This window comes from Hordeum vulgare, chromosome 6H, assembly GCF_904849725.1.
Source record: "Hordeum vulgare subsp. vulgare chromosome 6H, MorexV3_pseudomolecules_assembly, whole genome shotgun sequence".
NCBI lineage: Eukaryota > Viridiplantae > Streptophyta > Magnoliopsida > Poales > Poaceae > Hordeum > Hordeum vulgare.
Window position 1 is genome coordinate 426,847,465 of NC_058523.1, and position 22,592 is coordinate 426,870,056.

A 22,592-nucleotide genomic window follows, 5' to 3' on the forward strand; every position below is an offset into this window, starting at 1 on the left:
TCCCCGCCCCGTGAGCCACCCGGACCCTCGGTCCAATCCGTCAACTCGGTACGATCCGGCCAAGGCTCCCATCCGGGCCTCTCCACGTCGGGTGAAGCCTCCGGAATCGTAGTCTCCTCCGGCTGCTCCTGGGCCGAATGCACCTCGACCCGAGGCTGCTCCAGGACCGGAGTCTCATGGGACGAATGCCCGTGAACACCAAGCTCCTGGACCGGAGTCCCCGTAGCCTCCTCCGCAAACGGGTCGACCATACTAGTCCTATGCTCGGGTGAATGAGTTGGTGGTGGTGGCGAGGACGGCTCAACAGTCCTCCTGGATCTTCCGCGGCCACCACCTCTCCCTGTACCCTTCCCCTTCCTCCCTACCCGACCAGCACCTCTCCTAGTGGGCAATGCCGCCGACGAAGAAGAACCCCCGGCTGGTGTCGAAAGATTGTCTGCCAAGGCTCTACGGAGAGATAGGGGTGGAAGGGAAGTACCACCCCTCGTGCGGGGCGCCTGGGAAGAACCCGTCGAGCGCTCTCGACCCGCGCCCACCATCTTTCAACACCTGTCATGATAAAGATTAAAAGAAATTAGTACAACATAAAAAAATTGAATGACTGACATGAATAATAAAGATTAATATATATATAATTTAAGTTGTGAATCTGACAAACTAATAATCATCATCAATAAATGCATCATCATCATCACTATCACGCATGTCTTCATGAATGACGTGCTCATCGGGTTCAACAGCGTGAAGTAGTGAAAGGCCTTCATTTAATCGTTGAAGCATTGACAGGTCATCCGCATCAGTAACCTCTACGAGTTCCAGATCTTCTGGTTCCGGCTCAGGGCTGGAGTCGGATTCATTGTCGCTGTCTACTTCCATGTTCTTGGATGAAGCATGGCGGTTCTTGAAACATTTCTTGGAAAGACGTGCTTCTTGGAAGAATTCTCCATCATAGGTGTCTGGGTTAATGTGAGGTTCATAATCCTGTTCATTTGGGAGAGGTGGTCTGACATGTGGCGGCACTTCATAAACAACATACCAACCTTCCAGATTCTTATCCATTTGGCATGCCCACGGTAGATAGAAAACTTGGGCCTCCTGTTGAGCCGTAATATAGACATCGGGAACATCTAAATGGGTGTTTGGATTGATTTCAACTAGTCCTATATGTTCATGAGTCCTTCTAGTCTTTTTCGGCTGGAACCAATAACATTTGAAGACTACGACGTTCGGTGGGTTTTCACCATAGAATTGAAGTTCATAAATTGCTTCAACTCTTCCATAATACTCGATAACACCTTCGCCGATAGCAGAGACACCACAATTTGTAGATTTCCGGTCGGGATAGATAGCTCTTTGCCAAAGGTATGAAAGAGATACCCGTTGATGTTGTATTTCTCAAATGAACGGACCTTATAGTCAACACCATTAGCGACTTGTCTCAATTCGGCGTCCATAGACTCTGAATTAGCCTACAAGTTTAATATGAAACGGTTGTTGCATTAGCCGCAAGTTAGACCAAGAATGAAATGGTCCATTATTGATAATTACCGTTTGTTTGAACCAAGAGATGAAACCAGGATAGCCGCCTCCTGTCTTTGATAGAAGCTCATACTCTTCGACGGAATCATTTTCGATCACCGCTCCATCCGAGAATTTGACGACGTAACGGCTGTTTGAAATATCCGGGAATAAGAGCAGTTCAAATGAATTAGAAGTTACGGGAAAATGTGCCGAGAACTCACTCGATGTACGGCCGCACTTCTGTTAGGTTGTTGAAGATATACAACGAAATGTTCCGCCAATCTTCGATATCCAACGTTATTGGTTTCGAAGCACCGGCTGGTGCGAGCTTCCCTTTGAATAGGCTGAGGTTGGACCCACCTTTTTTAGGGTCTCCATCATTGTGCCGAGGCTTCGGATTATGCAAATGATGATTTTTGGCTTCGTAGTGTGCTGTCACAAAGTTTGCCACCTCCTCAGTAATGAATGCCTCAGCCATCGATGCTTCAATTCTACGCTTATTTTTACATTTAGCTCGAAGGGTCTTCTGCATCCTCTTAGTTGCATAGCACCAACGATCTTGCACGGGCCCACCCAATCTTGCCTCGGTCGGTAGATGTAAAATCAAATGCTGCATTGGATTAAAGAAGCCCGGTGGAAAGATCTTCTCTAACTTGCACAACAACTCCGGTGCAAACTCCTCCATGTCTTCTACCACGCCAGGCGACAATTCTTTCGCACAAAGAACACAGAAGAAATAGCTCAGCTCCGCCAGTACTAGCCATTCATCCTCAGGAATAAAGCCACGTAACATCACCGGCATTACCCGCTCTAGCCATATGTGCCAATCATGACTCTTGAGACCAAAGATTTTTAATTTTTCAAGACTCGCTCCCCTCTTTAGATTCGCTGCATACCCATCGGGGAACATCAAGTGCATTTTGACCCACAAGATAATTTCCCTCATAGCTGGCCTTCCAAGATTGAACCAGGCCTTTGGCTTCGACCACTTCTGCTTTCCTTTGCCTTCTCGCATGTTTTGTAACGGTCTATGACATAGTGTCTCTTGATCGACTCTAGCCTTAATATTATCCTTTGTCTTCCCATCTATGTCGAACAATGTACCAAAAATAGCCTCTCCGATATTCTTTTCAGTGTGCATCATGTCGATATTGTGTGGAAGAAGGAGGTCTTTGAAGTAAGGCAGATCCCAGAAGCATGACTTGTGAGTCCAGGCATGTTTTGAATTATACCCCTTGAAATACCCTGGACGCTCTGGATCAGGCTCGAGGGTGTTTAACTGATCCAGGATCTGTTGGCCTGTGAACGCAGGTGGTGCCAAGTTTTTGACAACTTTACCTTTGGTAAAGTTCTTCTTGTCTTTTCTGAACTGATGGTCAGGATCCAGTAACTGTCTATGCAAGTCAAAGCAAGAATACTTCCGACCCTCCTGCAACCAATGAAACTGAAGAGCTGACTTGCATTGGGGGCACGGGAACCTTCCATGCACACACCATCCAGAGAATAGCGCATACGCTGGCAAGTCATGCATAGAGTACATGTACCACACATGCATTTGGAAGTTTTCTTTTCTAGCGGCATCGTATGTCTTGACCCCATTTTCCCAAGCTTCTTCCAATTCATCCTTAAGCCGTTGCAGGTACACATTCTTATTTTTCCCCGGATAATTGGGCCCTGGAATTATCAACGTCAGAAATATGTTCTTTCTTTGCATAATCTGCCCGGGGGGGAGATTGAGTGGAATGACAAATACAGGCCAACAACTGTATTGGGTTGCCGTCATGCAGAAGGGATTAAAACCATCTGTGGCGGCGCAGACTCGAGGATTCCTTGGATCTGCCGCTTTATCCTGATGCAATCCATCGAAATGTTTCCACGCTTCCCCATCCGATGTGTGTACCATCATCTTATTCCCATCCGCATCTAGTTCGGTTCTTTTGCCCAATTTGTGCCATGTCATCTGTCTGGCTGTCTCTTCGACCATGAAAAGACGTTGAAGTCTTGGTACGATTGGCATATACCAAAGAACACTAACTGCGATTTTGGTCTGCCTCTTCTCACCCATACCGTTGTCTACCAGAAGATACTTGCAAGACTCGCAATTGGGACAATAGTCCAAGTGTGCATACTCCTTCCTAAATAAGACACATCCTTTCTCACATGCATCTATCTTCTCATAGGGCATCTTAAGTACACGAAGTATTTTGTCCGACTGGTACAGGTTTGCAGGCATGACATGGCCTTTGGGTAGGAAACGTCCAAATAGTGTCATCATCGCGTCGTAGCATTCTCTTCCCAAGTTGAACTGAGCCTTCAGAGCCATTACTTGTGCAATTGCCTCCAGCTGACAGAGCTCAGTGTGCTCATGGAGAGGACGTTTTGAAGACTCCAACATTTCATAAAAGGCCTTTGCAGATTCCTCCATCTCATCTTTCGAATCCCGAGCATCATCAAAGTCTTGCACCATATCTTCGATCCCAGTACCATGCTCGTCCGTGCGACGACGGACCACCTCAGCTCTTGTGCGTTGTATAGACTCACCATGAAATGTCCACACCGTATAATTAGGCTTAAAACCCCTCGTCTGCAGGTGTTTAATCATTACAGCCTCTGTCGTCTTTTTATAGTTGTCGCATCCAGGACAGGGGCAATAGTTTCTTTCCTAGCCATTTGCGAATGCGGCTTTCACAAATTCCTTTGTTTTTAAAAACCATTCTTTCGTCATCTCTTTATGACTAGGGTGACCGGTATACATCGACGCACGATCACTCATCTTGCGTAGCTACTAAAGACAGAAGAAATATATTTATATATAATTTAGCATTTATATTCATCGGTTAATCAGGTTCGCCATTTTTATTACGTCCAGGCAACCTACACGCTAATAGGTAAAGATAGGTCCTAATCCCACCCGAGTATGTGTAGATTGGGTTCGTTTTCCCATGCTCTGCTCCGGATCCAACGCAAAATTTCGGCAGCACCTCCCCGCTGTTCTCCTAATACACGTCTCCGCAATAAACAGAGAGGATGTGCATCCGGAGAACAACAGGGAGGCACTGACAAAATTCCGCATCGGATCCAGAGCACAGCATACGGGAGAACGAACCCAATCTACACATACTCGGGCTGTCCATGGATAATGTTGGACAATTCGAAAGGATGGCGGTTAATAATATGCAAAGACATGCATATTTATAGATGTCGCCCTTTCGAACGGGAGACGCATACTGGTCACGCATACTGATAAATTAATTGAATTACCTAAATCTAGAAAGTTTCATCCGGAAACCGAGTCATAGTAAATGAAGGGGCGGGGAGGAGATGAAATTTGTACTGACCCACGAATGCAGGGGCGGAGCTCGTACAACGCACGGGCAGGTCTTCGCACAGCAGACCTCACAGCGACGAGACAACTATCACATGTAAATCCTTTGATCAACACAAATATTCCAATTATGTCATTTTAGAGGAAAACAAGCTAAGTATATAATATTCATGAGCTAACCAAGGTTCTTGTGCCATTTTGAGCTTATTATGGTATTTTGGAGCTAAATGGGCTAATTATGTCATTGTTGGGTTAATTAAAGCAAGGATAATATGAAAGAGGAGAAGAAAGAGGAGGAGGAGGAGAAGAAGAAGAAATCAAGAAGAAGGAGGAGGAGGAGGAGAAGGATAGAAGGTCCTTGGCCTTCTCCTCCTCCTCCTCCTCCTCCTCCTCCTCCTTCTCCTTCTTCTCTTCTTCTTCTTCTTCTTCTTCTTTCTTTTCATTTTGCCTATTTCTTCTCCTCTTCTCCTCTTGTTGGAGCTAAATTACCTAATTATGTCTATTTTGAGCTAAATGGGCTAATTATCCCATTTTAGAGGAAAACAAGCTAAGTATATAATATTAATGAGCTAGCCAAGGTTCTTATGCCATTTGAGCTTATTATGGTATTTTGGAGCTAAATGGACTAATTAATTCCAAAAAACTAAATACCAAACATGTGATCTTCTTTTTGTCTTCTCCTCCTCCTATTCTTCTTCTTCTTCTTCTCCTCCTCCTCCTCCTCTTCTCCTCTTCTCCTCCTCCTCCTCTTCTTCTTCTTCCTATTCTTTCTAGTAAGCTAACTAACTAACTAACCTAACTAACCAAGCTAACTAAACCTATCGCTAAACCTAGATAGCACTAAACAGCAAAAAAATAACAAAAACAGAATCTACCACTATAACAAAAACAGAATCTACCACTATAACAAAAACAGAATCTACCACTAAGTAACTAAAAAAGAATCTAGCTACCACTTAATACCAAACAATAAAAAATCAACTTCTTCTTCTTTTTTCTCTTCTTCTCCTTCTTATTTTTTTACTTATTCTCTTCTTCTTCTTCTTCTTCTTCTTCTTCTTCTTCTTCTTTCTCCTCCTCCTCCTCCTCCTCTTCTTCTTCTATTTCTTCTTTCTTTTCTCTTTCTCCTCCTCTCCTCTTTCTTCTTCTTCTTCTTCTTCTTCTTCTTCTTCTTTTTTCTTCTAAGTTTTTTCTTTTCTATCTATTTTTTTCTATTATTTCTTTTCTATGTACTTTATTCTACCTAATAAACTAACTGTATAATTTAACAGAAAAAAGAAAAATCTAACTATCTAATTTAACAGGAAAAAAACTAACTTTATTCTATTATTTTGTTCTTAATTTTTTTCTTTTCTATCTACTTTATTCTACCTAATAAACTAACTACATAATTTAACAGAAAAAAGAAAAAAAAACATACCGGCGGCGCAGGGAGGAGGGGAGGCGCAGGGAGGAGGGGCGGGCGGTGCAGGGTGGTCGCGGCGCAGGGAGGAGGGGCGGGCGGTGCAGGGTGGTGGCGGCGCAGGGTGGTGGCGGAGCAGGGAGGGGCGGCGCAGGGTGGTGGCGGCGCCGGGTGGGGGCGGCGCAGGGTGGTTGCGGAGCAGGGTGGTGGCGGCGGCGGGTGGGGGCGGCGCAGGTTGGCGGCGGCGCCGGGTGGGGGAGGGGCGGGCGTGCGGGAGAGGTCGCGCGGGAGCCGAGGGCGAAGCCGTGCGGGAGGTAGTGGGTGCGGGCAGCCGTTAGTGGGGTGGGGCCGCCCTCCCCTTTGCCGTCCGCCGTGCTCCCAGGCAGACGGCAAAGGGGCGGGGGTGGGTGGGGGTGCGTTTCGGCCGTTTGGGTGGGGGGCTTTGCCGTGTGCCAACCCTTTGCCGTCCGCCAGCGGACGACAAAGAGTTGGCCGACGGAAAATTAGAACTTTGCCATCAGCCTCCTCTTTGTCGTCCGCCACGTGTAAACTGACGGCAAAGAAGTTCTTTGCCGACCGCCAGCAGACGGCAAAGATTAGGCACATGGAAAATTATCTGTTTCCAGTAGTGCATGCTATAATTGTATTGAATGAAAACATAGATACATGTGTGGATACATAGACACAACAATGTCCCTAGCAAGCTTCTAGTTGGCTAGCCAGTTGATCAAGGATAGTCAAGGTTTTCTGACTATGTGCAAAGTGTTGTTGCTTGATAACTAGGATCACATCATTAGGAGAATCATGTTATGGACTAAACCCAAACTATGAACGTAGCATATTGATCGTGTCGTTTTATTACTATAGTTTTCTGCGTGTCAATTATTTGTTCCTATGACCATGAGATCATATAACTAACTGGCACCGAAGGAATGCCTTGTGTGTATCAAATGTCACAACGTAACTGGGTGACTATAAAGGTGCTCTACATGTATCTCCGAAGGTGTCCGTTGAGTTAGTATGGATCAAGACTGGGATTTGTCACTCCGTGTGACAGAGAGGTATCTCGGGGCCCACTCGGTAATACAACATCACACACAAGCCTCGCAAGCAACGTGACTAAGTGTAAGTCATGGGATCTTGTATTACGGAACGAGTAAAGAGACTTGTCGGTAACGACATTGAAATAGGTATGCGGATACCGACGATCGAATCTCGCGCAAGTATCATACCGAAGGACAAAGGGAATGACATATGGGATTATATGAATCCTTGACACTGAGGTTCAACCGATAAGATCTTCGGAGAATATGTAGGATCCAATATGGGCATCAAGGTCCCGCTATTGGATATTGACCGAGGAGTACCTCGGGGCATGTCTACATAGTTTTCGAACCCGTAGGGTCTGCACACTTAAGGTTCGGTGATGTTTTAGTATAGCTGAGTTATATGTGTGGTTACCGAATGTTGTTCGGAGTCCCGGATGAGATCACGGATGTCACGAGGGTTTCTGGAATGGTCCAGAGACGAAGATTGATATATAGGATGACTTCATTTGGCTACCGGAAAGTTTTCGGGCATTACTCGGAATGTACCGGGAGTGACGAATGGGTTCCAGAAGTTCATCGGGAGGGGGGCAACCCTTCCGGGGGAAGCCTAAAGGACTTATGGGTGGCGCACCAGCCCTTAGTGGGTTGGTGGGACAGCCCAAGAAGGCATGTGCGCCATAGAGAAAAAAACAAAGAAAAAAAAGGTGGGAAGGAAGAGAAGGACTCCACTTTCCAATCCTAGTTGGACTAGGATTGGAGTAGGACTCCTCCTCTCCTCTTGGCCGGCGCACCTTGGGGACTTGGTCCTCAAGGAAAGCCTCCTCACCCTCCCTCCTATATATAGAGGTGATTCAGGGCTGATTTGAGACAACTTTTGCCACGTGCAACTCAGATCTAGACACCATAGTTTTACCTCTAGATTGTATTTCTGCGGAGCTCGGGCGGAGCCCTGCAGGAGTAGATCCTTCACCACCACCGGAGCGCCGTCACGCTGCGGGAGAACTCATCTACTTCTCCATCTTGCTTACTGGATCAAGAAGGCCGAGATCATCGTCGAGTTGTACGTGTGCTGAACGTGAAGGTGTCGTCCGTTTGGCACTAGATTGAAGCGGATCGTGGGACGGATCGCGGGACGGTTCGTGGGACGGTTCGCACGGCAGATCGAGGGACGTGAGGACGCTCCACTGCATCAACCGTGTTTCTTAACGCTTCCTGCTGTGCAATCTACAAGGGTACGTAGATCCAAATCTCCTCTCGTAGATGGACATCACCATGATAGGTCTTCGTGCGCGTAGGAATTTTTTTCTTTCCCATGCGACGTTCCCCAACAGCGGGCCCACGCGTCGACGACCCAAACGGGTCCTTTTTTAAGCCGAGCGTGCGGGAGGGGGGAGGGGGCTCATCCTCTTCCAGAAGTCGCTCCATCCACACCTAGCCACCCGCAGCTATCCCGCTGACGACAAACTCTGGCCACCATGAGTTTCTTCTCGAGCAAAGACAAATACAACCACTTCTAGAAAAAGGTCTATAGCTAATATGGACATTAATGGCGCACCATGTATGTGGTGCGTCATTAATGTCCATATTACTAATGGCGCACCTTGTGTGTGGTGCGCCATTACTATCTTTGTCCTAGTCCCACACCCTTTCCTATACTTATCAATGGCGCACCATGGAAAGTGACCCATTACTAGTTTTAACTAGTAATGGCGCACCACATCCACAGTGCGCCACTACTAACATTTTTTCAGTTTTTTTTTCAAAACTACTAATGGCGCATTCTTACCATGTGCACCATTAGTAACCCTCGTTACTAATGGCGCATTCTTACAAGGTGCGCCATTAGTAACCTGGGAGCAGTAGATATTTTTGACAGCCCCACTTCACACTCACTTTCCCCCCACTTCACTCTCTCCACCTCTACCAACCTTGTTGGTCTCGGCTGCCTCCTCCTCCTCACCTCATTTGCACCATAGATTCACCAAAATTAAGTGGTTAAATTTCCTTTTTTTGATAGGTAAGTAAAGGGAAAGCTTTCTTTATGTTCTAGATCTACTTTTTTCTCCGTCCAATGTGTACACACTTTTTATGGCCTAGATCTACGTATGTTTGTGGTGTTGCATATGTTTGTGTTTGCAGGTACCGGTATTTGAAATGCGGTAGTTGCCAATATTTTGCCGGAATGTTGATTCATTTCCGTTTCAGCGAGAATTTGACACTATGCATTCTTTTTGGTCTTATTTTTAGGCAAAGTCATGCCAAAAAAAAATTGGTTCTAACATATCGTTTTGCTCTACCCCGCAGGCGACCATGGTCCGCACGGTGACCGAAGGCATCGTGAATATGTTTTTGAGCTCCGCGAATGCTGAGATGCTTCAAAAGAACGAGACGGAGATAAGATGTCCGTGTCGAAGATGCGAGCTGAAGAGCCTTATGGACCCGGATTCCAGACAGGTGCGGGACCACCTGCTCGTGCGTGGTTTCATGGATGGCTATCGGTGGCAAGGTGATGACGATGATTATGAAGTCATCCATGAGGGTCGGGCAAGAAAAAAGGAAGGGATGCAAGACAATAGCGGCAAGGGTGGGCGAGAAGACGAAGAATCTCCAGGACATGATCACGAAGTAGATGCAGGACACAGTCATCATGTAGAAGATGCCGGACATGATGATGAGGTAGATCAAGACAAAGGGCATGATCATGAAGATGAAGATGCCGGAGCAGACGACGATGGACCATCGATGGGCTGGGTGTAGGACCCTCATATTCAAGAGCTGCTTCTCAAGCAGACGGGTAACGCAAGAGCTGCCGCCCGAGAGAAAGCCAAGCTGGATGAACTGGAGATAGACGCGGTTACTCCATTGTATGAAGGATGCAGGCCCGAGGATACCCGCCTGAAAGTAACGCTCATGGCTCTGGAGATGAAGGTAAAACACAAAATGACCGACACATGCTTCGGCGAGAACATGTCATTCTGGCACGAACGTCTTCCCATGGGGAACAAGTGCCCGAACAGTTTCAAGGAGGCGAAGAAAATCGTGTGTCCTCTGGATTTACCGCACGTGAAATACCATGTGTGCATGAACGATTGCATCATTTAACGGGACGAGCACGCGGAGTCTACCATATGTCCGGTGTGCGGCGTCACTCGATACAAGAAGAGGAAGAAAGCTCCTCGAAAAGTGGTGTGGTAATTTCCGATCACTCCTCGTCTGCAGCGGTATTTCGCGGACCCTAAGCAAGCAGAGCTCCTGCGTTGGCACGTGGATAGGGAGGAGAAGAAGCGAGAAGATGACGGAAATGATCTAGAGATAAATAAAAAAGACAAGATGCTGAGTCACCCTAAGGATGCGAGCCAGTGGCAAGCGTTTAACTTCGAACACCCATAATTTAGGGACGATCCAAGGAACATCATGCTGGGCGCGAGCACCGATGGAGTCAATCCGTTTGGCAGCCAGAGAAGCACACATAGCACCTGGCCAGTGTTTGTGTCGATGTACAACCTTCCCCCCTGGATGTTCATGAAGAGGAAGTACATTCACATGAGTATGCTAATTGAAGGGCCAAAACAACCAGGGAACGACATCAATCTGTATCTGGGGCTGCTGAAAGAGGAGCTAGACACGCTGTGGAAAACGCCAGCCAATACATGGGACGCCGCAACAAAACAATATTTCCTTATGAGATCCAATACATGGAGTAAAACTTCCTTACGGTTACGCAGGGAAGATAAGCAGATACCTAGACTCAGCGAAGGAGAAGTTCAGTAGGATGAAGTCTCACGACTGTCACGTGCTGATGACGTAGATACTTCCAGTTACAATCCGTGGGATCATGGACGCGCAGTCCGTGAAACGCTATTTGGCCTATGCAACTTTTTCGACGTCATCTCTCGGAAGTCGGTTGGCATGAGGCAACTCAGAAGGCTACACAAAGAGATCGTGGTGATACTATGCGAGCTTGAGATATACTTCCTGCCCGCATTCTTCGACGTTATGGTGCATCTGCTGGTCCATATCGTGGAGGATATCATCCAACTCGGGTCGACGTTCCTGCACAGCATGATGTCGTTCGAAAGGATGAATGGTGTCATCAAAGGATACGTTCGCAACAGGGCACGTCCAGATGGAAGCATAGCCCAGGAATTTCAGACCGAAGAGTGCATCTCCTTCTGCACGAATTATCAAGGAATCGAGAACCCCATTGGTCTGCCCGTCAACAGGCACCTGGGCAGGCTCGCTGGATGGGGTCACCGCGAGGGTCGCCGCAAAATGCATGTCGACTTCAAGGGTCAATTCGCCGACTTTGAAAGAGCAAACCTAGTCGCACTACAACACATAGACGTGGTCGATCCTTGGGTGGTAGAGCACAAAACCTTTATTGGGAAGACGTACAATGACCGAGGCAAACAGAGGACGGACGGAGATATAATCAAAGAGCACAACTCATATTTCACGTGTTGGTTCAAGGACAAGCTTCTGTCGTACCCTTTACACGAGGATTCTTCCACGGAAGAAAAACTCATATTCGCCTTGTCATAGGGCGCCGAGCACAACCTGATGACCTATGAGGCGTACGATATCAACGACTGCACATTCTACACCGAGGAAAAGGAAGAGCGATTATCAGAACTCCGGGGTAACGATGGAATCCTACACTGGTAACGACAAGGACAGATACTACGGAAGGATCGAGGAGATCTGGGAGCTGAGCTACGCTGGAAAGAAGGTTCAGATGTTCCGTGTCGGATGGGCCAAGAGCGTCCTAAAAGAAGACCGGTATATCACCACCATGGTATTCCGTGTTTTGTGCAGTGACACACATTGCACACTCATCCTCTTAAGCCCGAAATATTCCATGGCCATGTATTTCGACTCGGACCGTCAGTCGAAGAAAGACTACACAAATATCAAGAAAGTTCTTGATGATGTCCTCCCCGGCTACGCCAAATCTGGAGGCACCTTCAGGAGGCCAATTCTTAGGTACGGCAAGCACGTGTTCACCCACATAACGACGTTCCCCTGCGTCAAGCAGCCGCCTGGCAGTCAGAAGGATGCCTACTACGCCCTACATCACATGCGGGCGATCGTATGGGACCAGCGTCACCGTATGCTACCAAATGATCTCAAAGATTGGGCCGCACGCTTTTCGGCAACCAGGATGAGGACATCAGACAAGAATTCTTTCGCATCCAGTCGGAGTTGGCGGAAATCATCTATCAAGATGTCCTTGCTAGATCGGGGCAGTTCTACCTAAACTGTGAACCGTCCAACAGTGAAATTGACACAACGCTACAAGTGCAGGCTGACAATGACCGCACATTCATGACCATCACGAAAGACGACGGCTTCATCCATGCTCCGGTCCCTAAGTCGAGTCGAAAGTACTGATGCTATCTTGTAATTAAACTTTAATGAACTTGTATGTCTCTTTAGCTTGGACAGTCGTTCAACTTATGTGTAGTCGATGCTATTTATTAGTAGGACCATGAATCGTGCTATTAATGTGTTGCTTTTCTCTTCCGATCCTTTTGTTGCATACTTATATATTGCTTATATATTATCTGTGAATTGCTTTTGTTTGTCTAGTGCTGTCGTATGTCGTGTACAAGGGTGAGGTTTCCGGAGTCTACGACGACTGGGAGGAGTGTCGGAGACAGGTTCACCGTTTCAGCGGTAACAGTTACAAAGGGTACACCACTAGGGCGGAGGCGGAAGCTAGATACGCGCGCTATCTAGCGGGCGAGAGGGAGCGGAGGAGGAACTGGATGAAGATCAGTTTCATCGCGATGATGCTCATCGTGACCGCAACCCTCTTCTATGTGATGGTAGTTTAGATATCGACTTGTAATGTGAAGACAAACTCGCTACTCGCGGTCTCGAGACTTGTAATGTTCTAACTTTATTCGGTATTTTGAATTCGGAGACTAATATGATGAATTGTATTCGGAGACTAATCTTGTATTGTAGTCGATAAATCTGTTGTTTATATATATGTTGTGTTGTTTATATTCTGTGCTATAATGTATATTTTAACCCGTAAAAATATCAGAAAAGAAAAAAAAAATCCTAATCTTCATACTAGTGGCGCACCAAGTTGCACTCTAGTAGCGCACCAGGTGGTGCACCATTATTGTCTGGGATAGTAATGGCGCACCAAGTGGTGCACCACTGTTATGTATATTAACAGTAGCGCACCAGGGGCTCGTCATTACTATTTATTAATAGTTGCATGATAATAATGACGCATTTATAGTGCGTCATTAATAGATAAAGTAGGTGCGTTGCTAATAGCCCTTTTTCTAGTAGTGAACTCTCGAGCGCTCTCGTCGCCGACATCTTCATCCCGTCCGTCTCAGCAATGGGTCAGCGTACTAGTGCACCAGATGAGGTGGCACTAGGACTATCACGGTCCTTCCAAGCCGGCATTAATGTTTAACTAATGGTTTTATATTTTTAAAGTATTTATTATTATTTTTTCCGCGCCGTCTAAAAATGGGTCGTGACCGCGTTGAATGCAAACGCCGATCCAGTTACAAAAACAGACACGAATGTCCGTCGGACCGACCAAAACGAATAAAATACGGATTTACGCGTGTCCGTTTAGATCGGCTGGTTGGAGTTGTACTTAGGCCCTGTTTGGATTCATCGGTTAGAGTTAGTTTCGACTAGGTTGTACTGAACTAACTCAAAAACATCCAAACATGAGGGTTTGTTTTTTTAGATGCATCTAGCAACCCAACAAAAAAACTAACCCGGTGAAGATGCGCTTATTTGTATTAGAGTTAGACGGGGTTCAGAAAAAAAGTTACTTTTATTCCCTTGCCTCAACCACATCAAATCCTGGTTAAAGGAGCCAAATGATTGAAATAATATATTTATTATCAATCTAACTTTATCAGCCAAACACCTGTTTGATTAAAGTTAGTTTAGAATTAGTCTAGAATTAAAATCTAACTCTAACCTTTAAATGTGTCAGAGTATCAAACATGGCCTTAACTTTTATGTGCCAGTCATACTAGGCTGAGCATGTGCAGGCTCAGACTTAATGGGCCTGGTCAAGACATACGGCTAGTCAACGACCAGCTTTTTGTGGAGATAGAATGCACGAAAACGATCGCAGAGTCGCACTAACTACACGGAGTGCATGAGTGACGAGTCCGCGTTACATTTCCTGAAATAATCATGCAAAAGGAACCAGTATGTGGCAGTAGCATCCACACCAATCTACTGTAGTATTTTTAATCCAGGAACATCACGTTAGAGCAAGTACCGAGTCAGCTGGCTATAAGGAATAAATTAATATATTTTTGTTTAGTTAGAGGAAAGAAAAGAGGAGAGCGAAGGTAAGCGGGCTCTTAGCTAAGAGACGGCTCTAGCACGTGCTCCTAGGCCTTTTGTGAGTATGAAAGGTGGACCATATGATGAAAAAGTTGTACACTTTTACAATGAACTATTGTACATGTTGACTATAAGATGAGCTATAGATGACATGACAATGACTTATAGCCCGTTGCTATACTATTATACTACTGTACTTGCTCTTGGAGTTTTAGACACATCGAAGCTCTCTGCTGCAACCCTAAAAAGAGAGTGCTCCACACACTCTCTCCTCAATCACTGGCCTCAATCTGGATCCTGCCAAAGCCTACCCGGCTACGCCCCCACCAACGTGGCTTTCTGGCCGTGGCTGCCCCCACGCTCACGCAGTGACTTTCAGCAAATACAGCGCAGTATAATCCTACTGGTATTCTGTATTTTACTATACTATCTCTGAATTCCTTGCTCCCAAAAGAACCATGATTTTTAACCTCCTTTTGGCCGTGGAATCAGAGGCGGGGGTAGAAAGGAGTGCAGCATAGCACTCAAAGGAGTAGCTACGTTGTGTGCAGTGTAACAGATCAGATCATGCTGTATTTATTACTGATAGCACTACTAGAATAGCCATGGCTGGAGCTCTCATCTGGTATCAAATCCGTCAGATCTCCCACACGGCACACGCAAAACGCAAAGACCAAGAAGCACAATCTCGTCCGCCCATCAACCACCGCCCACCCCTCTCGAGCCACAGCTTAACCCTAGCCGCCTACTGTAGCCTCTATAAATAGCACGCCCTGTAAAGGCCACTTCGCCATCAGAGAGCGAGAGAGTAGCACTCCAGCTGCGAGTGGCCGTCCACGGAGGGGAGAGAGCTTGAAGTAAGGAAGTGGTAGTACTGGCCATATGGGCTTGCCAAAGGGGCGCTTACCGAGAGCTCTTTGGCATTCTGTCCACCTCCTCCTGAATCTTGCAGGGGAGATCTCACGATCTGTCGAGCTTGCTGATTGCTTGGAGGTGGGCATACTGCCAATGGAGCTGTGTAGGCCTCCCTTTGTAAAACCCAGATGGCAAAAACCAACACGGGCTTCTTGCTTAGTCTAGTTTTTCTCCTGCTTGAAAGGATGTTATTGCCAGGCTTGATGATGATCCTTGTAAAATTCTGGGCTCCTTTTCTGGCTTTCTGTGAGTGCTAGCTCTTGTTTTCTTGGTAGATGTTGTGGTTCATCATGATGTGCCTTTTGGGGAAGATTTAGGGCAAGTTATATCTCCCCATATGTGCTAGTTATTGTCTGTTCTTGTTGCATCTTAACTGAAGTGTTTCTTACTTTATCCCATGCCGGGGGAGGAAATATGGGTGTTTTCAGCATGGCTTTCTTCTGGATCTGCAGTTTCTCTCTATTCCCTATTGACAAAGTTCTTCCATTCTTGCTGTTTTTCTTCCCACGCAGGGCCCTTAGTTGAGACTTTAATGAGTGTTCTCCAACATCCGAGCATGTGACAGTGAGAAGTTCTGTAAGTCACCGAACTTTGCTATGATTGCTTCCGATTTGATGTATTAGTATTGGCTAAAATATATACCAAAGCGCCTATTCAAGCACGAGACCATGGTACATACTCCATTGGCATACTCATGATCATGGGCTCTCTCCTTGGTTAGGGTTTTGTGCCTGTGAGAGAAGGATGATTGTAATCATGAGATGTGGTTTTCTTTTCCGTGCCTTATCATTCCCTCCATCTGTGCATCTGCTTCGTTGCCATTATTGTATTGCGCTTGTACCAATAAGTTTTGTCGTAAATGCATGATGCATTGCAGTAGAAGAGCTTTCATGCGCTTCATGATTTCAGCCGTAGACCCTGCGTGCAATTGCTAGTACAACTGTCTGCGTATTTTATTTTTCTTCGTATTGGGTTGTTTTGATCGTACGTGTCTTTATATTGCTTTACCCAACAGAGATTAATCATTACCAGCTCCAAAAATGCAATGAGGATTCTTGCTTCTTTGTAAATGAGTTTGCGTGGCATATTATTGGTGATGAGTAGTTGAGTTGATCAACACATTATATACTCGTCCAAGAACGATGAATAGATCACTAGCTAGCTCAAGAAAATAGAGCATATTTCACCATCACCGCTGTAATACACTCGCCCGTGTATGAGCTTGCGCCCTGTGCATTGTATTTCTTTTTAATAGTAATATTGTATTTCAATCTTCTGGATCATGGAATTTTCCTTCTATATATGCGTGGTAGCATAGGTTAAAAGTTCATTAGTCATTTATATGTGGTGATTGGCGCCATCCTTACATTAACTGCTACTGTATTAACTCAGTGATCCTCGCCAAACAACTAAGAGGTGCGTCGAAGACTGCATGCATCTACCCGGTTCACATTTAGCTTTCCAGTTCATAATTTGCCTACATATGAATTAGGCACAAAATCTGTAGTAGGGACTGAAGCTTTGGCCTCCTGTGGCGAGCGTTCATTTTAAGTAAAGGCGTGACCGTGGGAGATTCCAGGTTCATGCTGCCCGGATGTTATCTTGGCTTATTATTGAAAACCAAGTCATGGAACCTAGGCAATTAAAGATCTAATAGAATTTGTTATGTGTTTGCTAATTCCTTTATTTGAGGAAGTGATCCGCATACAAGTCAGTATTTCTCACTATATATTTCATGGTCCTACTGCCGAAACTGCAATGGTAACTTTGTCCGATTGTGGCTCCAAAGAAGGAAAAAATGTCGATATTGTTATCTTTTTTGCACTGTATTTTTAGATCATTTATGTAATATTGTAATAATAATCAAACTTTATAAATTTTATTCTAACTTAGGATATTACTAATTTTCAGGATAAATAAGAAGAGAGGAAGTAATACTTATCATCGTTGAAATGTCTAAGAACATATGTTGTATTCCCTTTGTCTGCAAATAAGTGTTTCCCCGCGACAGGCACACACGGCTCAATGCACACCACAATCGATTCGCTCCACATTTCACCTCCCGTGCATCACATGTGCCATGACCGTGAGTGGGAGCGCGCTTTGGAGCCTTTGGATGCAGCAGAAGCACGAGGTAGCCGCCGTGCCACGAGGAATACAGGTAAACATGCCGGACAGCTCTCTGTAAGTCTCGCTCCATGCTGGCTTGATGATGGAGCACGCATATGCACACTTCAACACCGTCACGACGGAAGAGCAGCCGACAGTCGTGCCTATGTCGGTGCTCCAAGAGACGCAGGAGAAGCAGCGTCGGCTGGCCGATGGACGGATCTATGACGGGTCATGCTCGTGACAACCCCCAACTTCGTCGTCGAGAAGTAGGCGCTCTACAAGGTCGCTCGCATCAAGGCGTCGAGACGATGAGGTGATGCTGGCTGCGTAGGCGATCGCGGAAGAGAACACCACCAGCTGCGCACACTTGCACCGCCAAACGTTGGTTTGACCGTGGTGATGCGGGGAGCGTGTCGGCCCCTCCACTTTTATTCTGGACCTCACGTCTACCGGCGACAAACAAATCACACACTGCGATGAGGATGAGTAGGACATGAAAGACGATGGGGCCTGGAGTCCTAAGTGGTAAGTCTGTCTTCATGTTCTACTCATTCTTGTCAGTGACCACATCTTCATTTTATAGGTTTTATCTGAGCCGATCATCAAGCCGGATAATTGGAAACAATAAGGACTTGCACGAAGGTTGCCACTAGGTTAGGTTTTGGTTCAATATCTTTTTTTATTAAAATTGTCCGAAATTTGACAAATTTTCTCTGATTTTTATAAAAATCATTCGATTTACATGTAATTTGTCTAATTTGATATAGTCTGGTTTGATAGTATGCAAATAGCTTTGGATGATCGTGCGTCTGTGGATTGGTCCCGTAATGTACGGATGAAAGTTGAATATCCCGTTAACAGCATATCGTTATATTTCTAAAAGGTCATGCATAAATTTAGTGGGATGGTCAAGCCTAGTGACCGATTTGAATTTAATCTTTCGGCCCATCAATCAGTTCCTTCTTTAATATTGTCAGCAGTTTCTCAGGTAGATTCTTTGGCCACACCTTTCACGGTATCATCCGTGCAGCTGTATACTTTTCTTTCGAAGAGGAGGATGTGCAGATGTATCACGCTATGCATACTGTATGCATCTCACTGTCTACTCTGTTGTTTGCGAAACAAATTTTGTTGTGCAAAGTGGGTGCGATCTCTCTATGTTCTTTCATGTCAAAGCTAGCATGCATGCATGCATGCAGAGAGTAGGGTCATGCACCATGGGGATTCCACCGTCGGGATCAGAACATTATGGACACGGGCAAGATTGAACCGCTAGCTGCAGTGCTAATAATGAAAGCCTGGCACCTTTTGGTCTTGGGTTCGTAGAGAGTCAATGAACGAGAGCTTGGGCAGCCAGTACTAGCCAGGAGTCATCACTTTACATGTTTTAGGCTTGCAGCCTGGTAGTACGTAGCTAGTACCATCACTCGTCTGCAGCCACTCCCTCCCTCTCTCTCCCCAGCAATTCCTAACATGTACTACAAGGGAACTGAAGGCTGCCATTATTCTCCTCCATGGATGGCAACCCACCTGCCAAATGATCTACCCGGCTCTATGCTCAACGAAGAAAACCAAAGCAGATGCGACCTGACCCGAAAAGAAAGCCGTTCATACGGGCAGCGCAGCGCTCGCTCACTCGCTCGCTAGCCCGTAGCTCGCTACCGCAGATCAGATCAATGCTTGCATGCAGCACAAAGTGTCGCTTCGTATGATACCAAAAGATCCCTTTGATGATGGCCGGGAGATTTTATGCCCGAACAAGGCAGCCGGGCGGAGCATGAGGGGGTGGAGCGTACTGTGGGCGGCATGCATCGATCGAGAGGAGAGGGAGGGCATAGCCCCACAGTTTTCGCACGCGCCATGATGCCGCTTGCTCCGTCTGCAATGCATGCAGCGCCTTCTCTTTACCTCATCATCTGCGACTGTACGTGGTTGCAGCTACGTGCACTAGGCATAACTATCGAGGGGAGAAGAGATTCGATCGGGCAAAAGGGAGGGTTGATGGATGGATGGATGGATGATGTGCCTCTGCATGCCATGCAGGATTGGATCTTTTCTCGATGAGCAAAGCTAAAGGGTTCGACTAGCAGAGCTAGCTTGTGGACTTTTGGGATGTTCTGCGGCAGGCTTTGGTGCTGTTGACATGCGATGCGAGGGCTAGCTAATTGGCAATGGCATTGTTTCAGGGGTCGTATGGCTGTCGGGGGGCTTGTGACTTTACTCACAGCCCAGTGGGTTCCTGCTTTTTTTTTTTTTTGCTGTGACCACTAATCTGAACGAGATCATGAAAGGAGAAAGTTTCTTCAATAACCAAGGGTCACCTCTCGGTTCCATTTTGGTTAAGAAAGAGTCTTTTTAGGGTACATTTGGTGAATATGAACCTTCCGTTGGACCGGATTGGACGGACCAGATCGGATGCAATACATTCTCATAGGACCGGATTGGACGGACCAGATCGGATGCAATACATTCTCATAGGATGTATCATATGAAGACAAGAGGGTTTTTTTCGGCATATGTTTTCCAACACGGCAAGCGTTCCTCTTAAAACAATTTCACGGGTATCACTAGTAGGAAAATGATCATTAGTCTCGGTATCAGAGAGCCTTTAGTCCCGGTTCCCCAACTGGGATTAATAATCGGGACTAAAATTTCAAACATGTAATCCCGGTTGTGTTACGAACCGGGACAAAGGTGCTCCACGTGGCTGTTGTGGGGTGCGAGGGCAATAGGACCTTTAACACCAACCGGGACTAAAAAACGGCAACGTGTCAGCAACAGTCAGGGGCTGTGTTTTTCTTTTAAAGGAGAGGTTTAGGGGTTTCAGATTGTGTTTCTCCCTTTTTTTTCTGTCCATCATCTTTGCTTCCTTATGCCTTTTGGCGTTCTCGGTCGGTGTTTCAGATTGTGTTTCTCCCTTTTCTTTTTCTGTCCACCATCTTTGCTTCCTTATGCCATTTGGTGTTCTCAGTCGGTATCATTATTAAGCTCCATTCAACTAGACGCTAGCTAATACGTACATATAACAATGAAGGAACTGTTACACGATATCGTCATGAATATAGAGAGAAGTGACCTCTCTGTCTCCATGCTTGGTCGAACAAGAAGTTTTCGTATATCTATTCGATGATACTACATATAGTACACGTTCATGCATATATACAATTATCTCTTGCGATCCCTAACTAGCTAATATCTATCTACCAACATCGCTAAGGAAATCCAGATGGTATTCTCAGTCTGTAGGTATGACATGCTCAACAAAAAATCCCGCCAATTCCTCTTGAATTGCTCGTATGCGATAAGTTGGTAGGAGTTCGTCCCGCTTCTGCGTGACCTAATTTAAAGAAGGGGACAATATATTACAATATGGCAATATACAACCATGAGAGATGGATTAGTGGAAAACATAGACCTAATCACAACGAAGGAATCATATGCATATGAGCAATGGATAGTGGCAAATATCATGCAACGTTGACAAGTTTGATAACAATCAGTTTTAGACGATCGTCGAGGACTCCTCCCCCTCATGTCTCATGAGTCGTCCTATCTTTCGGGTGAGGGTACTTTGCGGACCGCCTATCTCATGCTTGTCCGACGTGCAAATCATATTTTCATATGCCTCAAAATCAAAGTTATCGATGTTATGTTTTAACGCCCCCCCTCATGTCGAAGTTATCGAGGTTATGTTTTAGCGATCCCCTCTCTTATGTTTTCATATGCCTCAAAATCAAAGTTATCAGGGTTATGTTTTAAGGACAAGATGTATACAAAATGAATACAAGATTTATACACATGGATGAATACACAACTCAACAAATGAACCAACCATCATTCTATGAACAAAACTCAACATGCAATAAATGGACACCTTTTGTCGAACAACGGAGGGACAATGAGGGACCAACTCCACGGAGGTGCAACACCACAACCTGTAATTCCACCGATTGAATTTTTTTATGCAAAACCCAAGTGTAGTAGCACTTCCATGGCAAAAAACATAGTAAAACCTAGTAAAAAGAAGTAAATTTGTCACCAAAATACAACACTTGACATGACAAAAAACATTTTTTTTGAAGGAGAAAATAGACCCTGTTGAAATTAAGCATTTCTCAGATTTTGAAATGATCGTGTTAACTTGTATGAGAGGTCACATGCTGACTACACCAATTCTTCTTTAATTTATTATTTCTATAATCAAAGGGAAACCAAATTCTTATTCCAACCTAATAATAATACTCCTACTAGTTTGTAGCTTCTCCAGTCATTTATATACATATAAAAACACATTAGTTGTTCTTCTTTCCATAAACACAACATATATTTTATAACACATCAGATTCAAAATTCACCCATGGAATAAAAACACTCTCAAAGAGGAAGATCTGCTCCGATCAAAAAATGAAAAAAAAAAGATCTGATAACTTATCTATGTTAACAAGCAACTTGCAACGAGTCATCCCAGCTAGTAAAATTGTGAAGGTCTATAAACACCAAGGCCTATTTATTCTTTGAAACAAACATCTTTCACTATGCAGACTGGTACATCTTCTTTTTCACCTTATTTGCCCCCTTTATCGGTAATTGACTTGTAAATTCCCTTTGACAATTTTAAAACTAACATCGCATAAAAATTGAATTGCTTGGGCTACCTATTTCACCAAAATCTATGTACCTTGAATAAATATCGTTTTTTCACCCAAAATCTATGTAACTTATTTATCCTAACAAACATCTTCCACTATGCAAAAAATGAAACATCTTCCACAGGTTGAAAAAGTTTGGATCCTAAAAAACATCTTCCATTTTGTGCCTTCGGGGAAGGGAGGAAGGAGGGAGGAGATGGGTGGGAGAGGGAGGAGGGAGTATACCTGGCCGGCTCTGGAGCGGCAACGTCGAGGCAGGGGTACGGCGGTGTCGGGGC

General features: G+C 45.4%; 1 long non-coding RNA gene across 2 annotated transcripts; it reads left to right on the forward strand.

Moving 5' to 3' along the window:
* The first annotated feature begins 15,191 nt into the window (after positions 1-15,191).
* On the forward strand, positions 15,192-17,527 carry LOC123402300. 2 transcript variants are annotated; one of them, XR_006611253.1, is made up of 2 exons: positions 15,192-16,129; positions 16,946-17,527. It is a non-coding gene; the product is annotated as an uncharacterized LOC123402300 (long non-coding RNA). The 2 variants fall into 2 exon arrangements; XR_006611254.1 differs by having other exon boundaries at positions 17,465-17,527.
* The last annotated feature ends 5,065 nt before the right edge of the window (positions 17,528-22,592 follow it).